Genomic DNA, 19,988 nt, shown 5'->3' with positions numbered 1-19,988 from the left:
TTTTAAAGAATATTATATATATATATATATATTTATTTATTTAAAAAAAAAGAAAAAAAATTAATTTTAGGCTGAAATTATGTTTTTGATATGACAATTTATTTTTGCATTTTTATTTCTATTTAAAGAACCAAATATGAATATAATTTTATTTATATGTACATAAAACATTATGCTATATATAAATGAACCTTCATTTTCATATCTTGACATGTATGTTGGAAACTTTATGCATTTTTATACATAAAAAAATGTCAGCGCTTAATCTCGAGGACATTTAAAGATTCAAGAGAAAAAAAACATGACAAATGAGGGCGCCCCAACAGAAGATTATGCAGCCCACTTTTCGGTCCGAGTGAACCTGTTAAAGCCAAAGTCGGCCGTACCGCGAGACAGAGTCACAACGAATTGACGATATAAAAGTGAATTGATACAGGGAAGACTCAGTTTCTTAGCATCTCCAACTACCCAGTAACCCAAAGACATCCAAAGGCCGGCCAGTTATCATCAGAGGTTAGGGATTGATAGTCAAACCAAATCTAACGATCGACTCATATCCCAAACTGAGCAGGCTGACATACCAAAATTGAGCTTAGCTTGCGGATGCTAAGATAATCCATCTAAAATACTAAAAATATACCTTGCAACTCCCTATAAAGCAATGGTAAGAACGTAAGATCATCACATCGTGCCCCCTCTCATATAAATTGAGAGATTATTTTATAAATATGACCTGATTGATATGATGTTTTACTGTTAACTTCTCTCCGTCTCTTTCTCTCTCTCATTCTATTTCTTAGATGTGATTCAGAGATACATCAAGATTCAACAATACACAACACTAAATATTTGAGCTTTACACTTATAATATATTGTATCTGATCATACAAAAAAATAATTTTTTATATAAACAGATAGTTGTTGCGTGCTAGAAAATTCGTAGGGCAGTATTTTGTAAGCAGACTTTATGTTTGTTAGCAAAGAATATTTAGCTTGATAAATTAATAAATTAAATAAAATAAAAATTGTCTCCAGGTTTTTTAATCAGTTAAGTTAAACAACAAAAATTCAATCTCATAGTTGTAACCAATTTTTTAAAAATAACCGCTATTCAAATAAATTGCATTCACGACTAACTCAAATTATTTATATATATACCGCTCAAATCTTTTGTATCAGACAAAAAATATTATTATTATTTTGTACTTTTACGAAGCGAAATACGGCTTTTTTCGTGCGTAGATATGGTGGTTTTTGAATCCTTCTAGCAAAGACGTAGGGTCTCGTATTATTTGTGAGCAATACAGCTTGGTAAAATATTGTATCAGATGAAGTGTGATAGAGAGAGATGGATGAAAGTATTTTAAGAGAATTTTGGTAATTGAAGTAGTACATCTAGTACTATATGTCAACTTTTTTCACTGTCTTGATAGAAGACGGTAGTGTGGATGTCAGATATTGTCGGTCGTATATCAGACATTGTCGGTAAGACGGTCATTTATGATATTTGGGTGAAAGGAATGATTTCTATTCGTAAATGTCAGGCAGCGTCTTTATTAAAGTATTGACAGCTGTCATTATTAGTCAATGCGGCTTCTTTGTAGCGATGATGGATTCTTCTGATAGTTGCCCCTGCACATGTAGGCTAAGCTATCTTTTTGAGGGATATGAGAGCGATTGTGCTAGTGGGCAAATTGGATTCAACCACTTCACTACGTGGGTTCGATTCAGCCACTTTGGCAGGTGAGCATGATGGGTGGGTTCGATCTAGTAGTTGAAAAACTCTCATATAACTGTATTTGTGTATATAGTGGAATTGATATAAAAAATAAAGGTTAGGTCCTTGATATTTAAATACAAAAAAAAAATTGAGTGGTATGTACGTAAATCTTACTTTTTATTATTTTATTTATTTTATAACAGATTGGACCATCAACTCAATGATAGCCAGTTCCACTATGGGCAATTTAGTGGGCCGGCCCTTTTAGCAAATCTTTTAGATCTCAAATGTACCACTAAAATGATTTTAAATTTGTGATGCCACGAAATCGTCCGATTGGTCCCTAAAGGAATTACTGAAATATATATATTTCACGCATAACACTTAATGAAATACAGATTACATGCATATATCACCATTATTATTTTTTTTCAAAATTAAATATAGATTTCACGCATAAGAGCTTATTTAGGGCAGTTGCAGCTGTTTGAAGAAGCATCATTGAAGTTGTTGAAGAAGAAATTATTGTTCAGAAGTCAAACCGTAAAACACCGAGTTGAAAGAGATAGTTTGTCCAGGAGAAGCCCAAGTTGCTACTATTTTTATTAGTTTGAAGAGTGTTTATGTGCATAAATATGATTTGCAGACCTTCATCACAAACAAATATTACACAGACTCAAAATTGTATAAAACGACAAAAGGAAAGAAAAACTTATTCTATCGATTTAGACTTCAAGTTATGAAATGATTGTTTTAAAATGTCAAAGCTATCGGGACCGTTATTCAAGTTAGAATTTTTTATTTATGTAACTACATTTTGCTATCATTTACTAATAGTAGTATTATGATATTATCATTCTATAATGTCTAATATTTTTTAAATAATTATAGACTACTTTGTGTTGTTGACTCTGATGAGAAACTTTTACTTGAATAATCATATGATGGAATGTATCGAGTCGGAAAGGCAATAAATACTATGTTTAGGAATACAAAAAAACTTATACAAACCATATACTTGTATCATCAAGACTAGATGGTACAATCAATTTTGACAAAGCATGCATACTACAACTTATTTCTTGAACCCTCATATCAATATGAAAATGAGAACCATTGTAATAAACATTAGATTATGCAAGGTTTGATTGAAATAGTTGGAAACCAAGATATATGCCCAAAACCTGCATTGACCATGAATAATGTCAGGCTTTTTCTTGATAATTTAGAAAATTTTGAAAAGCCAATAACCCTGGCGGTGTCAAAAGAAATGTAATCTGTAAGTTCATATCTTAGATTTTATTAGTTTTTCATTTATACATGTATCTTAGTTGTACCTCTATTAAATAAAATTTGTTTCATCCAGATGAATGGTGGAAGATGTTTGGCTCAACTGTTCCAAATCTATAAAAAGAAAAAAAAATTGGAGTGTTTTTTAGCATATTCATACAAAGCGAATAAATCATCTAAAGTATCAAAGACTAAATGATCTCGTATATATTTCATATAACCTCAACTTAACCAATTTTGAATATATGGTAATTGTTAATACATTTAATTTGAAAGTTTAAATTAAGTTTTTGCTCATACTACACATCTTAAGAAAAGAATTTTGTATGTATAGGGGAAGGTTCCAATAAAGCTACAATTGAAACTATTGAAAGTGATAATTTGGAAGCTTTCTGAGGAGCCAGTGGGCACACAACTTTTGGGAAAACAGCTTTTGCGAAGACCTTCAATAAACATGATTTTTGAATTTATCATCTTCAAAAGAATTTTTTTTTGTTTTTTTTTATATTGCAAAGTGTTTTTTTAATCTAAAGTAAATATAATTTTACGAAATGTTTGTCAAATTTTGAATTTTTTATTTATATTTTATTTACATTATATATTTTGTCTAAGATTTTATTTTTATATGATTAATGAATCATTTGTGCTACATTTAAAATGATGAACCTTGAACTTTTCCTTCTTCCGATTTGATGTCCGATCCGATTTTCAAAAGCTTGATTATTCGCACTATTGTATTATCATTGATTTTTATGTAGATATTTTTACTTTAGCTTTTAGTCTAGCCTTCAATCTACTTATATAATTAGGATTGCAAGTTTGGTGGCAAGGGGGCTTCTAGCTTAGATTTTTTAGTTAAATGCCATTTTAGAACTTTGTTTTTATATGCACGGTGAAATTTGTCTTCATCTAGTTTATTAAACACAAGCAATCTTCACACGACATTTTTTTACTTCTATAAATAAAACTGGAGTTAGCTTTTCAATTCAATCTTCAAATTTTGAAAAGGTTTCTAAGTTTGTGGAAGTTCTGCTATTCAAACGAGGTTTTCTAAACTTTAAGTCGGTCTAATTTTCTTTTAGGCCTCTTTACTAATTTCCATTTAACCTTCTTTAATTGCTTGCACTTATTCAAATCTTCAATTTTATTTTATTTTTAGTCATTTTAAGATTCGATTAGGTTCAACTTAGGTTTATTTTAGCTTCATTGCCAGTCAAATTTTTAGCAACATTTCGACAGCCTCTTAACATCATTCTCGATTGGAGACTATCTCCAGGGCCAAGTCGGACCACGACGCCTAATAAGATGTGGTTGACTGATGTGGCAAGACACTGCAACCAAAATTTAAATTTTTTCACCGCATCTAACAAGAAGCATGCAGCCTTCAAAACTTATTTCTCCCTCATCGGTTGGAACAACTTGAACGGATACTTAATTATGCCGTGTACATCTTATACATGCGAGGATGATATGAGACGGTGGTTGGTATCTTACTTGAAATACTCATGAAACTGCTGCCATAGACAGTGGCAGCCCATAAGCTAATAACAACCAATGTAAATAACTTTTCTTAAATCTCTATCATATGCAAAGTCAAAGTCCTGGAATACGCCAAGATTTCTGTTGTAATCTGACTTGAGCAGCACTAATGAAATAGTCAGCTGTATTGCATAGTTAGTTGGCAAAGCACGCGCAACAACGTTCACCAATACCCAACGTAGTTCACCACAGATTCTGCAATTCTATCAAAATATCAACATTAACGTGAAAGAGAAAAGCAAATGTCAGGCCATTCTCCCTACCAATTTAATAATTTTCAGCTCTCCTCTTTAGACTTAAATACGACAGCATTCGGATCACCATCAAATTTGTCAGACATAATATTTTCTCTTCTCTCAGACTATCTATTGTTCATCTCTTCGTGATGAGGTTTCGTGGTTGCCATCTCTCCCTTTAAAATGAGCGTATATTGAATCGGCACGTGCGGATTGGTGGTATTGTGATGATATTTTCACAATAACATCACAATACTATCAAATACCACCAAATTCATTCTTAACTACACATTTCTTATCTACATATAAAATTTTCTTTCCAACGTTCATCGGATACTGTCCCATCTGTAATATTTGGAGTGAAACTCCTCTCCCCTTCACCAGAAGTAGAAATCTCAAAATCAGAACACTTAAATCTGAGTTATGGTGAGATTTAGTGAACAGGGAAGCACACCAACAGCGACAAAGGGAGACCTGCAGCATGTGCCCCCTGGCGAAGGATGCCGGACAAAGGGAAGCTTCCTTGTGGGGGCTGCTGCGGCGGGAGATGGAAAGCTTCGCTGATCGCAGGTTAGAACGAGAGCTGCTGCGGCTGCGTTAGTAGAAAGGTGCTACGGGTTGAGTTGCCAGCAGGTGGACGAGGCTGCTGGAAAATTCTTAGGTGCGGACCCCGCATTATATGAATTTCGTTGCATTTTAGTTGTCTGGCCAGGAGCTCGTGCACAGCAGGGAGAAAGAAAGTGCCGCTAGCAGAGAGGATAAATGGCTGTGTGGGAGGAGGGACGCGGCGCGAGCACACAAAATATTACCTGCATAATTCGCATGCATTAGGAAGAATCTTATACAATCATATTGTATATCGTTGTACACATGAGTTTAATAGTATACAATATGGTTGCACAAAGAGTATGCATGCATGTGAACTCCGTATCTAATATTTTGCCGAGCAAAAACCAGCCACAAGCCTTTGCATTAGCCAGTTTATAAGTAGTTGATTTAGGAGGGAAGAGAAGAGAGGGTTCTAAAATTATTTATTTGTTTAATTTGCATGACTTGGAATTACACTTAGACGTCATCTAATAATGCACAGAAATATGACAATATATGTGTCATTTCTAAGGTCACTATCCAAGAAGCGCTCATGAAGTTCATTTTGTGAACCGAGTTTGTTTGGGCAAATTCATCATGCAAACTTAATTAGGGCTAGCAACCACATTGATGAGATGAGCCTGAAAGTATGGTTGCAGTCATCATGCAATCTTAAATAGGGCTCGAGAGAACCAGTCGACTGTAGGCTAAAATATCGGCCAGCTCAAATTAAATGCTCTTAAATGAGTCTCTCCAGTCCTTCTGCTCAACATCTACATGTATACTTTTTGCACTCCCTGAAGAATAGAAATTAGTATGGGTCATGATTAAATGTTTGTCCCAAGTTATCTAAGCAATTGAGCTCACCCTATAATATGTATCATTATATTTACTTCGACAAAAAATAATATTAAAATTGTACATATTCTCCTACTCTAATTGCTCCAACATTTTTTTTTAATTTAATAAAATATACCTATAAAGATTTAATATCATATTCTATGGGATTATAATTAATTGCATTAGTGCCTATTCAGAAATCATTATCCTATAAAGCAATTAAAAATACTTAATATTATTAGCTCAATAACAAGGAATTAAGCATTATGGTTATCCTTATAGGAATTAAGCATTATAGTTATCCTTAATGTACAATAGCTGTTTCAATTAACAAAAAAAGAAATAAAAGAAAAGAAGCTTATAACAAGTTTCATTGCTAGTCCTACACAAAGGATTTGCATGAAGACTTTGTCACCCCTCAAAGTCAGGCATCTTGCTTGTATATAAATAATCATTGTTCATCAAAGTCAAAATAATGTGCCTCATGTGTGCACAAAAACTCTCCATCAAATTTGAGAATCGTCCGTCAATCATTGGTAAATGAGGCAGAGTTATTCGTCTCTGGTTGACGAAAAAAGACGAACAAAATTCTATTTTAATAAAGTCCACATAAACACATTATATTCTCCATAAAATATGATAGTAAGCAAAGATTTTGCAATGGGGGTGACTCAAGACACAACAAAACAATGACTTCATTGTGGTGGTGGCAAATCGATTCCTCTCCCGCCCGAGGAGCATAATGCGAAAGCCTCCTCAGGACTGCAAATCATGAAGCAGGACTAAGCCGCAGAATTGGCAACCCACGATCACTGACGCGGGCATGGGCTTGTGATTGTGAGATTTTGCATACCATGAAAAAAACAATCTTGCAATCGCAGGGGTCCAAACAAGCAGATTCCTATCCTGCTAGTCGATTAAGCAAAAAAATTTTCCTTTTCTTGCTATCATGAGTCAAGTGGACCCTTATTTTCTATTTTTTTTCTAATTAGTATTATTTTTTAGTAAGAAATTATTTATATATTGTTTTTGCTGTTTTGAGACTTGAGCTTTGTTTTGTATATCTTAGATATTGTATTCTCTAATTTCAATATTAAGGAGTGGTGTATCATTGTCCATTTGCAAGTGGTGTTCATGTAGCTTATTTAGGAACAAGTGGTACAATCTTCCTTCATTTCGCCTTTTGACTCATTCTTTTTAAGCCAGATTGTCGTTGAACGAACCCTATGCTCTTCCAAACACCGGTAACCTCACATATTATTATTCTCTTGCTGTTCCACAACCACCACCCCACTTTATCCTCTTTTTAAACACCTTTTACGAGCCCAAGAATGGTGTCACCAATTGTATAATTTAAGATAAAATAACAAACAAAAAAAAACAAAAACAACACAATGAAAATGAAATTTTCATAGTTAAACTTGAGATGATAAAGATTACTTTAATGAGAAGTCCTCTATTGTAGTTGTGATCTTCTTTCCTTGAAATTCTATCTACAACAATTTTGCCACTCATACTCGAGAGATCATTTACTCGGGGAAAAAGAACATAAGAGCAAATGCACTCTTGACAGACTAATTTTATTCATTTCATTATCCAAAATAAATTACGTAACCCTCTAATTATACAAATAAGAAAAAAGGACTAAAAAACACTCAAGCAGACATTTAGACCTATCAAAGTACATAATTGTCATAAAATTCAAAGCTACCTGCCACTTACAAATCCACCACCAACCTTAGGTACACTAACAAACTTACCACCACCTTTGTACCCACCAACAAACCTTAACAGAAAGATCTAACATGACCTACGACATAAAAAACAAAAAGGATATACCCAAAATACATGACTTCAAATTATATAAAACGAGACCCAAGATAAACTAAAAACATATATGAACTCAAATTGATTAAATAATACTGCAATACCATACCTTAAATAAAAACACATACTCCCATAAACAAAACACAATATTTTCTACATATGGGAATCGAAAATCATAAAATACCCCATATTATCATCCTTTAAAATAGATAGGTATTAAGTCTATTGTCTTAGTGTTGTGGTGATAAAAAGCAACAAAATGAAACAAGCAAGTAGGATCGGTCGTTCCATTAAAACCCTAGAACATGTTTTCTAGAATTGATCCATAATTGGATACTCCCTCATTTTGTCATTTAATTTGGCCAAACTTTTATGAAGCATTAAAAAAAAAACATAATAGGTTCTACATATAGGAATCTAAAATCATAAAATACCTCATAATATCATCCTTTAAACAAGATAAGTTATTAAGTGTTTTTGTCTTAGTATTGTAGTGATAAAAAGCAACAAAATGATACAGGCAAGTAAGATCGGTCATTCCATTAGACATTAGGACTGTTTTCAATAATTGATCCATCATTGGATGATCGCTCATTTTGTCACTTAAAATGACTAAACTGTTATGAAGCCTTAATCAACTTGAGTAAAAATGACTTTTAATACTACCAAAATTGCCTTAGTTGCAAGAATAAACTTTTTTTTTTTGATACGCACAATATCTCAAGCGACGAATGTCTCATGAACTATTTGTTCTCTCACCTGAGCTATTTGAATGACAAAATCCACTAGAGTGCCCAGTCTAGACTCCAAAGCTTCAATGAAATTATATTTTACAGCATGAACAAATGCATTAGCGACGGTCTCATGAGCTTCTACACTTCTGTTAACCTGAAAAGAGACTACATGTTTGGTTCAAAAATTGTAGAGAAATAAGTGTGTTCACTCGATATCAGGTGGCATTCTACACAAATAAATTAATAACATACCAATATCAAGAGAAAACTAAATCTACCACACTAATCTGATTTAAAAAGTAATATAACATTTTAGAGAAATTTACGCTCAAAAACTATTTTATCACGGCCCGGATCCCACATCTAATACAAACTGGCAACATAAGATATGCTTTAAGACAATCTATCCTTAAATTAACTAAAAGTAGTTAAAGCCAAGGGAGGTGATTTTATATAACGATGAAATAAATTGCATGCAAAATTCTATAATAATAAGAATTTTGAAAAACAATTTTTAATTAAAATCTTAGTAGCATTTACTAACGAACATCGAAGTTAATATATTTCATGAATGAGAGAAAAGGAAGTAAACTAAAGCTTGAAAATTAAACTGATACCATAATAACATGATGCAACAAAGCTTTTGTCCCGCATTTATAAAGTTCTGTTGTGACTTTGTGCATAACGCTTTAAAAATTAGAATTGCTCTCAAAATCAAATCAACAATAAACTTTGTTGCTCAATATATTTCAGGATTTATTAGTATCTGCTACATGAGCAAAATAACAAAAATAAATTTGGGCAAAATAATTTTATGTCGTCATCACAGACAAATTATATGAAATTCTCCACCGATATTATTAAAACTGAAAGGTGCTATTCGAGGCAAAATAGATCTTTCTTATAAAGCAAATTAATAAGATATCCTGATAACCATCCATATCCAATATCACCTCAAACTCTTAACAACAGAAATAAAAAGAGCAGCAAACATTACACTTCATCAATATCAATAGCACAACCATGCAGATAATGACTCGCTATAATATATGGAAGTAAGCAATGATTTCTATGCAAATTTGTCTGATATTAAAAAATTGATATCCAAATTGAATAAAACATTTGCCAATTGACTTAAAATAAGCATGCCCATCAACACATTTAAAGATTCATGTATCTTGTGTTTAGTGTTTAGTCATCATAAAACTCATCATGCAATCGGTTGAATGCTTTGTTGACAAGCATGCCTTCTTTATGGTGGTTGCTAGCATTATGGATCTATAGATGTTAATGGTATAGTGGGAAAGCTAAGAATTGTTTTGTTGTTATTTTTATTGATTTTGGTGATAATACGGCGACTATTGCCTTCTCCCTCCAAGCCTTTCATATTGACCTATTCTACAAGGTCTTGGATGGTCAATACTTATACAAATATTTTCCTTTAAAATATTCTTCACTAGTGAATTCAGGCTCATGGCATTAGAACCCTTGATTTGCAACAATATGACAATTACCAACACTGTGGTTGCAATAATAAAGGTTGAGGGTTCCCCTAAAGTTTTGAACTTGATATTGAAAAGGTAGTTTATTTTAGAATGAACCTCTACCCATATAAGTTGTGATAGTCTTCCCCTTCTGATTCTTTTACTTCACATGAGTTGACTTGACCCCCTTCATGTAAGGCACAATCCACCAACTTTTAGGAGGCATTATTCACAAGAGATGAATACACCCCTTAAATTATTTTTACATGTAAGAATAAAATGGCATGTGATCTTCACTTTGCTTGATAATAAGAAGAAATCAAATGATAGAAATTACGTCTCATCTTCACGAGTAGGTATTATACCTTTGGTCTAGCTTCTATAGATCATTCAATGGTTTCTTTTCAGCAATAAAAAATTATAGCTATAAGAATTACCTCTTCTCAAAAATGATCAAATAATCACCACACCAGGCTAAAAACTATTCAGATGATGTCCTTCGCACAATTCATTAGCATTAACATGAAGCATAAGGATTTTATCCACCATGAGCTCATCTAGACATAGCAAAATCTTAAGGCGCTTCTCAAGGCCATGGAGCTAATTATATGATTTCACATAACCTACAATGCTATTAAAGCTTGGACAGTCGGTCTTGTTACAAGTTATATTAGAAAATAATTTATTCATATTAGAAGTTACGAGGATTAGATTTATTTTCTTTCCTATTTTAGATTTATTTCCTTTCCTATTTTAGGCACTCCTATATTATGTTGTTTTCTTTATCTCCAAAATAATTAATATGAATTGATTAGTTTGAGATATTAAGAGTTATATCTTTCCTTTCTTGTTTTTTTTATTGTCTTTCCAATTTTAGGATTCATGTAAAATTTATTTATATCACATTTCATATCAATAAAAATGTTCGCATTATTCTGAATTCCAACAAGGTATCAGAGTTAAATTCACTACCCTAGCCTTCGATCCTCACTTCAGAACCTCCAGACTCCATTCTTGCCATTCTCCCTATAAAAAGGGAGGGGCGCTTTCTCTCCCCGATCTTGCTTGCTATCCTTCCTGATCATTTCTCAAGCACACTCGGACCTTAAAATCCCTTTTGAGAACACTGAGGTTCTGGCTATCGGCATAGATCCCATTCTGTACAGATCTTGAAAGGCTACGTTGATGCTCGCACAACAGAAGGACGTGCGATAGCATCCAACAACGCCGATGATGTCGTTTGGGAAGGTGCAGCCAGTCCTTGGATCAATTGATGGCATTTCCGGTTCTTCTAGCTTGTGTTTTGGTTGTAGCATCTTCGGCAGTGATTGCGATCAATTGGAGGATGTTGTGCTCAGCCTTTAACTGACTGATGTTTATAACGATATCAAACCTTTGCAGCTTGTGAATCAGTTTGATGTTGATGATGACATGCACTTAGAGCTTGCCCGTTAGAATTATAAAGCTGCAAAATTTAAGTAGGCGTTGGAACACTGCAGCATGATCTACGAGAATTATCCACAACATGCAGATGTTCTTCTGTTGCTTGGTGCCATCCATTACCAGTTGCATGATTACAACAAATGTATTGCAAGGAATGAGAAGACTCTTGCTATTGACCCGCATTTTCCAAAATGCTATGGCAACATGGCTAATGCTTGGAAGGTTAAAGTCAATATTGATATTCCCATACGATATTACAAGGTGGCGCTTGAGCTACGACATATTCACTAATGCTTGGTCAAATGTAGCAAGCGCTTATAAATGGAAGGGGAGGCTTCTGAGGCAGCTCAGTTTGTCACCAAGCTCTTCCTTTGAATCCTCGCCTGGTTGATGCTCATTGCAATCTTAGGAATCTCATGAAATCACAACGGCTGATTCAAGAGGCATATAATTGCAATCTAGAGACATTATGCAAACAACTTACTTTTGTTGTCGCTTCGTCTGATATTGTTGGGCTTTTCATGGATGTTGTAGATATTCACACAACTCTTGTATACTTCGGGAAGCTTGTTACACAGAATTTCATCTATGGTTTAATGACTTGAGAAAGATTATTACATAGACGATATTAGATGTATCCTTGAATGGAATCCCATCAGTCGGCCTACATGCCCTTCTCTGTCTGTTACTTCTTTGTTGCAAAAAAAATCTATGCAGCAGTTACTCTACTGGAATTCTTCCCGCAGCAGGCTCTCCTCTAGAGCTTATTCCTGCATCAGGTCCTCTTCCAGAGCTTGTTCCTGTAGAAGGCTCTCCTCCAGAATTTTTTCTTGTATCAAACCTCCTCCAAAGCTTTTCCCACAACAAATAAACCATCGGAATTCTTCCTGCAGCAAGCACTCCTCCGGAGCCTTTCTTGCAGCTGCCCTCCTTCGGAATTAATCCAGCAACAGATCCTCCTCAGGAGACTTTCCTGCAACAGACCCTCCATAACTTTTCCTTCGTCAGCCTTTCCTCCGGAATCTTTCTTGCAACAGACCCTCCTCCGCAGCCTTTCCTGCAGCAGACTCTTCTCTAAAGTTTTTTCTATATCATACCACCCAAAATCTTTCTTGCAGGAGACCCTCCTCCGGAGCATTTTCCTTTTTCCTTTTTTTTCTGCAAGTCATACCCTGCAACCTTGTATGAATGTTTTTTAATCTCCTGCAAACTCTCCAGCAGCATTACCTGCAGAAGTATTCCTCATATCAGAAACTACAGTCAATGATAACCACAATCAACTAGAAGTCACGTTTTCCTGCAGATCGTCTAATTTCATGCAAACTACTCTGAAGCATTATCTATAGGAGCCCTCTGCCAATTTGCAAACATTGTAGGAATTGTAGTCAAAAGCAACCACAATTGTCTATTTCCCTGCAAACTCCCCTGCAGCATTACTTGTAAGAGTCTTCCGCATACCTGTAGACACTATAGGAACTGTAGTCAAAGACAATTGCAGTTGTTTATTTTCTAGCAAAATCTCCTGCAATATTGCCTATAGGAACCTTCCACTTACCTATAGACACTACAGGAACTACAGTCAAAGACAACCGCAGTACATGATGAAGAATTCAAGTTCTATCTCACAGAGTCTTTCACGCCAATTGTTTGTTATTTTTAAATCCAAATTGAACATGATTTTTAACAATATTTAAATTTGAGGGGGAGTGTTAAAAGTTATATTAAGAAATAATTTATTCATATTAGAAGTTATGAGGATTAAATTTATTTTCTAATATAATTTTATTTCATTTCCTATTTTAGATTTATTTCCTTGGATTTGATTTATTTTCTTTCTTATTTTAAGCTTTCCTATTTTATGTTGTTTCATTTATCTCTAAAACAATTAATATGAATTTGATTAATTGGAGATATTATGAGTTATAAATTGCATTTCCTGTCATTTCTTTTCTATTGTCTTTCCTATTCTACGATTCGTGTAAGAGTTATTTATATCCCTTCTCATATCAATAAAAACATTCTGCATTATTTTGAATTCCAACAGTTTTTATATATTGGTTTATCACTTAATAAACCTTTCATTTACCCATCTAAATTGCATGCATCGTAATGATGCTAAGACTAGCATGCGTACTTATGAGTATTCATTTTGTTATAACTATCTAAAAAAATAGAGCTAACTAAAAAGCTATATCCACTTGATACGAATTATGGCCTCCAACACACCAAATTATTTTCTTTCATAACCTTGACATGTGCAACAAAATTAAAAGTTAAGATATCAATGTTGACCCATGGAGCTTTTACATCCTTATCAGCATAAAAAGAAAAGCTCCATGTCTAGTATAAACATGAGGACTTCTACGAATAGGTATAGCCTCACCACATATAATTACACGTTAAATATTGTTGAGATGAGAATGCTTAGGTAAATGAGTGGTTTGACACTGAGACAAAATGCAAAATGAAGTTTTATTAGTATCTGCTACATGAGCAAAATAAATATGGGCAAAAAACTTTTGCGCCGTCATCACAGACACACTGTATGAATTCTCCACTGATATGCTTAAAACCGAAGGGTGTTATTCGAGGCAACGTAGATCTTTCCAAAGACGGAAATTAATAAGATATCCTGATAGTCAATCCATATCCAATATCACCTCAAACTCTTAACAACAAAAATAAAAAGAGCAATAAACATTACACTTCAATACCAAAATCACAAAAATGCACATAATGACTTGATTAAATACATTGAAGCAAGCAACGATTTCTAGGCAAAATTTTCCGATATTAAACAAGTGATATCCCAAATTGAATAAAACATTTGCCAATTGACTTAAAATAAGCATGCCAATCAACACATCTAAAGATTCATGTATCTTGTGTTTAGTGTTTAGTCATCATAAAACTCGTCATTGAATCGGTTGTTTGCGTGGTTCCTTCTTTGTGGTGGTTGCTAGTATTATGGATTTATAGAAGTTAATGGTATTGTGGGAAAGCTATGAATTGTTTTGTTGTTATTTCTATTGACTTTTGGGATAATATGGCCTCTATTACTTTCTCCCTCCAAGCCTTTAATGTTGTCCTATTTTACAAGGTCTTTGCTGGTCAATACTTTACAGATTTTTCGTTTAAAATATTCTTCACTGTTGACTTCAGGTTCATGGCAATAGCAACAATATGACAATTACCTACACTGTGGTTGCCATAAAAAAGGTTGAGGGTTCCCCTAATTTTTGAACTTGATATTGAAAATGTAGTTTATTTAGAATGACCTCTACCCATTTAGTTGTGATAGTCTTCCCCTTTTGATTCTTTCACTTCCCATGAGTTGATTTGACCCTCTTCATGTAAGGCTCAATCCACCAACTCTTAGTAGGCATTATTCACAAAAGATTAATACAACCTTAAATTAGTTCTTCATGTAACAATAAAATGGCCTGTGATCTTCACTTTGCCCGATCATAAGAAGAAATAAAATGATAGAAATTCCGTCTCATCTTCTTCTAGCTTCTATGGACCATTCAAAGATTTCTTTTAAGCAACAAAAAATATTGCTATAAGAATCACCTCTCAAAAAATGCTCAAGTAATCACCACACCAGAATAAAAACTATTCAGATGATGTCCTTCGCACATTTCATTAGAATTAACATGAAGCTTAAGGATTTTAAGTCCACTATGAGCTCATCTAGACATAGCAAAATCTTAAGGCGCTTCTCAAGCCAATGGAGCTAATTATATGATTTCATAGAACCTACAGTGCTATTAAAGCTTGAAGGGTCGGTTTTTATATATTGGTCTATCACTTAATAAACAGTTCCTTTACCCATTTAAATTACCTGCATCGTAATGATGCTAAGACTAGCATGCACTTATGATTATTCATTTTGTTAAAACTATCTAAAAAATTAGAGCTAACTGAGAAGCTATATCCACTTGATTACTGATGTGTCTTTTAGAATACTTAATTTTCTAGATTTTTTACATTTTTTATGAATGAAATTGCACTTTAAAGGAAGATATTTTTTGTATTTTTGTTGCAGGAATAACATGAAAAACAATTGAAGTGAATTGGAGCAAAATCGGGGGTGCAATATTTAGAGTCGTAGGTGGTGCCTAGACGCCACTTCCTAGGGCCTAGGCGTCCGAACCACACCAGGAAACAGAGTAGGCACCGCCTAGGGGCCACTTTCTGGTGCCTAGGCGCCATAACTATGAAACGTAGTAGTTAGGTGGCTGTGCAAAGTTAGGGAGACAAGTATTCTGGTAGGTTCAGATTAGAGCTTTCTAGGTGACAGGAGGGCATACAGTTATGGGGAGCCTATATGTGGCACCAACTGACACCATTGTCAAAAGCAAATAACTAATTAGTGAACTAATCGTATCTATAAATCGAGAGAGGATAGATAGACATATACTCCTTTTGTCACTATTTTATTTACATTCTTAAACATCAAACTTATGACCTACTTAATTATTCACAAGAGAAAAATACTTTTTATCAATCTTGAATTTTACCTTATTGATTGCTCTAGATAAATGTTAACATAGGATTAAAATTGTAATTTAGGAGTAGTGATAGCAAAACCACCATTATCGACACTCCAAACTAGGATTTTATAGTAGTAGACTAGAACTTCAGCTAAAGTGATTGTCTTCTGCGGCTTCCTGTGAGATCGATACTCGAGACTAAAGAAAGTCATATTTTACTTGAACGATACATACACTTACGTTATTACCTAGTGTTTTATGCTTAATAATGGTAAAACTCTAGTTATCAAATTTATAAATTATAATTTTAAATCTCTAAATCACTAGGTATACCGAGAGATCGGTCAATTATCCATTATGGCCTCCAACACATCAAAAATATTTTCTATCATAACCTCGACACGCGCAACAAAATTAAAAGCTAAGATATCAATGTTGATCCGTGGAGCTTCTACACCCTTATCAACATAAAAAGAAGCTCCATGTTTGGTATAAACATGTGGACTTCTTCGAATAGGTATAGCCCGACCACATATAATTACACATTTTGGGTTGTTGAGATAAGAATGCTTAGGTGGATGAGTAGTTTGACACTTAATGTGAAATGAATATATTCGTGATAGGGTTGGTGTAGCTTCAAAGGCGGACAAGATTAGAGAGTTAACTTATATGGTTTGGTCACATTGAACGTTGACTATCTAATGATTCGGTTAGAAAAATAGATGTTTTAGATTCAACTTATGTTAAGAAAGGCTGAGGTAGACTTAAAAAGACTTAGGCATGTTCTATAAAAAATGATCTTAATCTATTAGAATTAAATAAAAATATGACACTCAATAGGATGCAATGGAGAAAATGATTCATGTAGTTGACCCCACTTGGAGGTATAAAGGCTTCATGTTGTTGTTGTTTCTGTTGTATATTTAGCACCACTAATTCAACTATGAGCGACAAATCAAATTTTATGCGACACAAAAAAAAAACATCTCGAGGGACTAAAGACTAAAGTTGCCTTAATAGTACCTAGGTCTCCCTCAAAGTTCCACATAGAGTTATTAGGATTAGTTCATTATGGCCAAGGAATAAGTGAAGTAGATGCATCCCCTTTTTTTCTTGGATTTTCGAAGTTTTTGGCCTTCTAACCGCATCACATAGAAAAGTCCTGCACAAAAGGAAAATCCAAAAATATTATTTGATATGTGATAGATATTAATGAAATAGGTTGTATCACAATTATTGGAGCAAATATTTGGCTAATGTGTTGAAAAATCATACTATACTCTATAAGAAAACTACTAGGTATCTGATGCTCCAATTAACATCCATTAAATGAGGATAGGTGACAAGCCCTTGTGGAGAGAGTTCTTTAATGTAATAAGTGGAGATAAAGTGGCCATGATTAATAGAATGAATTCTCCTACAACATTTTTGTACCCTTGTCTTATTTGCATGAGAGAAATTTGGTAGTAAGTGACTTGCCATACATGTTCATAGCGAAAAAAGGATGATTGATGATGCAGCGAACCCTTGCATCATTTGCATGGCGTGGCACAATGAAAATATTTGTGTTATTTATGGACAAAGATGCATTGCCCCAATGGCACCCGATATTTTGATAAAGCTTTAAATTCACTTTAATTGATGCATATACTATTTATTAATTTAATTTCATTCTAGTTAGAGTTTAGATTTTAATTTTATTTTAATTTACAAATCAAACAATAAAAGCACGAGATCTCTCACCTCTTTTTCTTTGGTTTGATAGAATTGCTTCACAATTTTACATGTCAACTCATATGGACGTTTCTTTTTCTTATTGCTCTTTTTGGTCATGAAATAATAACAATAGAATATGATATCTCTACACTAGAATCACATAATACATGAAAATATTAGGTATCAAATTTTCTTATGACAGCGAGGTGTTAGATGGGTAGAAGAATAAATAATGCTATTGTTTTAATAAAAAAATGCTATTTGATGCTCTAAATATGCACTTATCAAATTTTCCAATGATTTTGAGATGTGCCTAAATTTTTTCGTTCCAATAAGTTCGCTAAATTTTTTCGTTCTTATATCATCAACTTAATCCATTAGTTGAGGTGTTGAACGTGTGAATCTAAACATTACTTTGGTTATTTTTGTTACCATTATAATTTATCCTTTAATTTACTAGCTTTTGTATTCAACTATATTTTTATTTATAATTTTTTAATATTTGAGAATATGTTTAAAATAGCATGCACCGCACTATGCCATATGTATTATGACACCATGAAGACATTTGTTCTATGTTGTGATACTTGCCATTGACAAGCATAAACCCAACGTATTAGGATTGTAGATAGGGTAATCGGCTGATTGTAACCACTCAAGAAGGAATTATCTTTTTGCAAAAAACTAAAGTGTTAAGACAAAAAAACATAATTTACAATCTCAATCCACCTGATCTACGCTAATGAGATTCTAGAAGGAACATTACTTTATACTTCAATACTTTTCATACGTGGATACTCTTCAATGATGTTGATTACTTCCACACTCATCCTCATATTCTCATCAGTAATCATGAAACCGCCTACAAATCAACTGTAAATGACCCTCCAAAACTTCTAATAGAATAAAATTACCACCAAAAAATTTGTTCTTTCAGATAAGCTCCCCACATTATAAGAGAATGATAGTAATAGAACAACTTTTGCATGTTTGAACATATTCATATACAGTACATTATATTCCCCACTAGAAAAGGAGTAGTTAGGATTCCCCATCTTTTTCCAACCATAAACAAGGCATGAGACACCTCAATCCTTGATTGCAACCAATATTCCAAACCACAGCACCCAAGCCATGATACCAGAAGAATTGGCAACTAATGTTCTCTAGAATTTCTTCCACTTTCCACTAACCCCCAAAAGAATAAAAAAGTTATTCTTCTTTTAAGAGGTTGCATGACAAGTTTTAAATCCTGGGAGTAATAAATCTAATTTCTTTTTAATTTCTGCTCAGTATTGCCTTGAGACATGGGTTTACTAAATCTCGTTCAGGCAATATTTAGTAAATCCAACTTTATAAGATTTTACTAAATCCATTACCAAACAACCCTAAAGAGTTCCAATACAGAGACCAGATATAATAGCATATAGTCAAATAAACCATTAACGACCACATGCCCATTCCAACCTAGAAGAAGATATCTAGGGTTTCCTATCAAGATCGTATAAGAAAATAAGGAAGATAAGTTTGCCGCATGGCACCTAAACTGGAACTAACAAACAAAAGAACTAACAAAAGCTGATAAATCTAAAAAGAAGCATTTATTAACGAGTTAATACGGTGCAGAACAAACTAATTCAAAGAAGAGACTCTGCATTCTCCATCATTTACAGCCACAAAACCTAGCGCCACGTTAATATAATGGAGCAAACGTCAGTGTCGAAGCATTTATTAAGCTCATTAATGGAGGGAAGATGGAAACCTAAATCTGATGCGGAGAAAAAGATGACTCGGGAAATGTTGGCTGCAACTGCGCCTGGCCGCTTCAGTCGTTGTCCTCCGCCAGAAGGCATCATCCAAACCCTAAAAATTCAAACAACCGTCCACCACGTTCGCTATTGCAGAAAAGGGAACAAAGAGACTGTTAGAAATGAATGAAGAGGTCGCAGACGCCGTTGATCCCGATCTATTATCTCAGTGCATCTTTTTCCTGAAGGTTTTATGAGGTTATTAGGATTCAGCAACATAACCCTCAATTTTTCAATTATTTGATATATATATATATATATATATAT

General features: G+C 33.8%; 1 long non-coding RNA gene across 2 annotated transcripts; it reads right to left on the bottom strand.

Moving 5' to 3' along the window:
- Positions 1 to 4,803: 4,803 nt before the first annotated feature.
- On the bottom strand, positions 4,804 to 19,932 carry LOC110031549. 2 transcript variants are annotated; one of them, XR_002294748.1, is made up of 4 exons: positions 19,676 to 19,932; positions 17,221 to 17,359; positions 8,800 to 8,928; positions 4,804 to 5,594 (listed from the first exon to the last, which is right to left on the bottom strand). It is a non-coding gene; the product is annotated as an uncharacterized LOC110031549 (long non-coding RNA). The 2 variants fall into 2 exon arrangements; XR_002294747.1 differs by lacking the exon at positions 8,800 to 8,928.
- Positions 19,933 to 19,988: the final 56 nt, after the last annotated feature.

Source organism: Phalaenopsis equestris, unplaced genomic scaffold (assembly GCF_001263595.1).
Source record: "Phalaenopsis equestris unplaced genomic scaffold, ASM126359v1 Scaffold000840, whole genome shotgun sequence".
NCBI lineage: Eukaryota > Viridiplantae > Streptophyta > Magnoliopsida > Asparagales > Orchidaceae > Phalaenopsis > Phalaenopsis equestris.
This window is presented reverse-complemented; position numbering and strand designations above follow the sequence as displayed.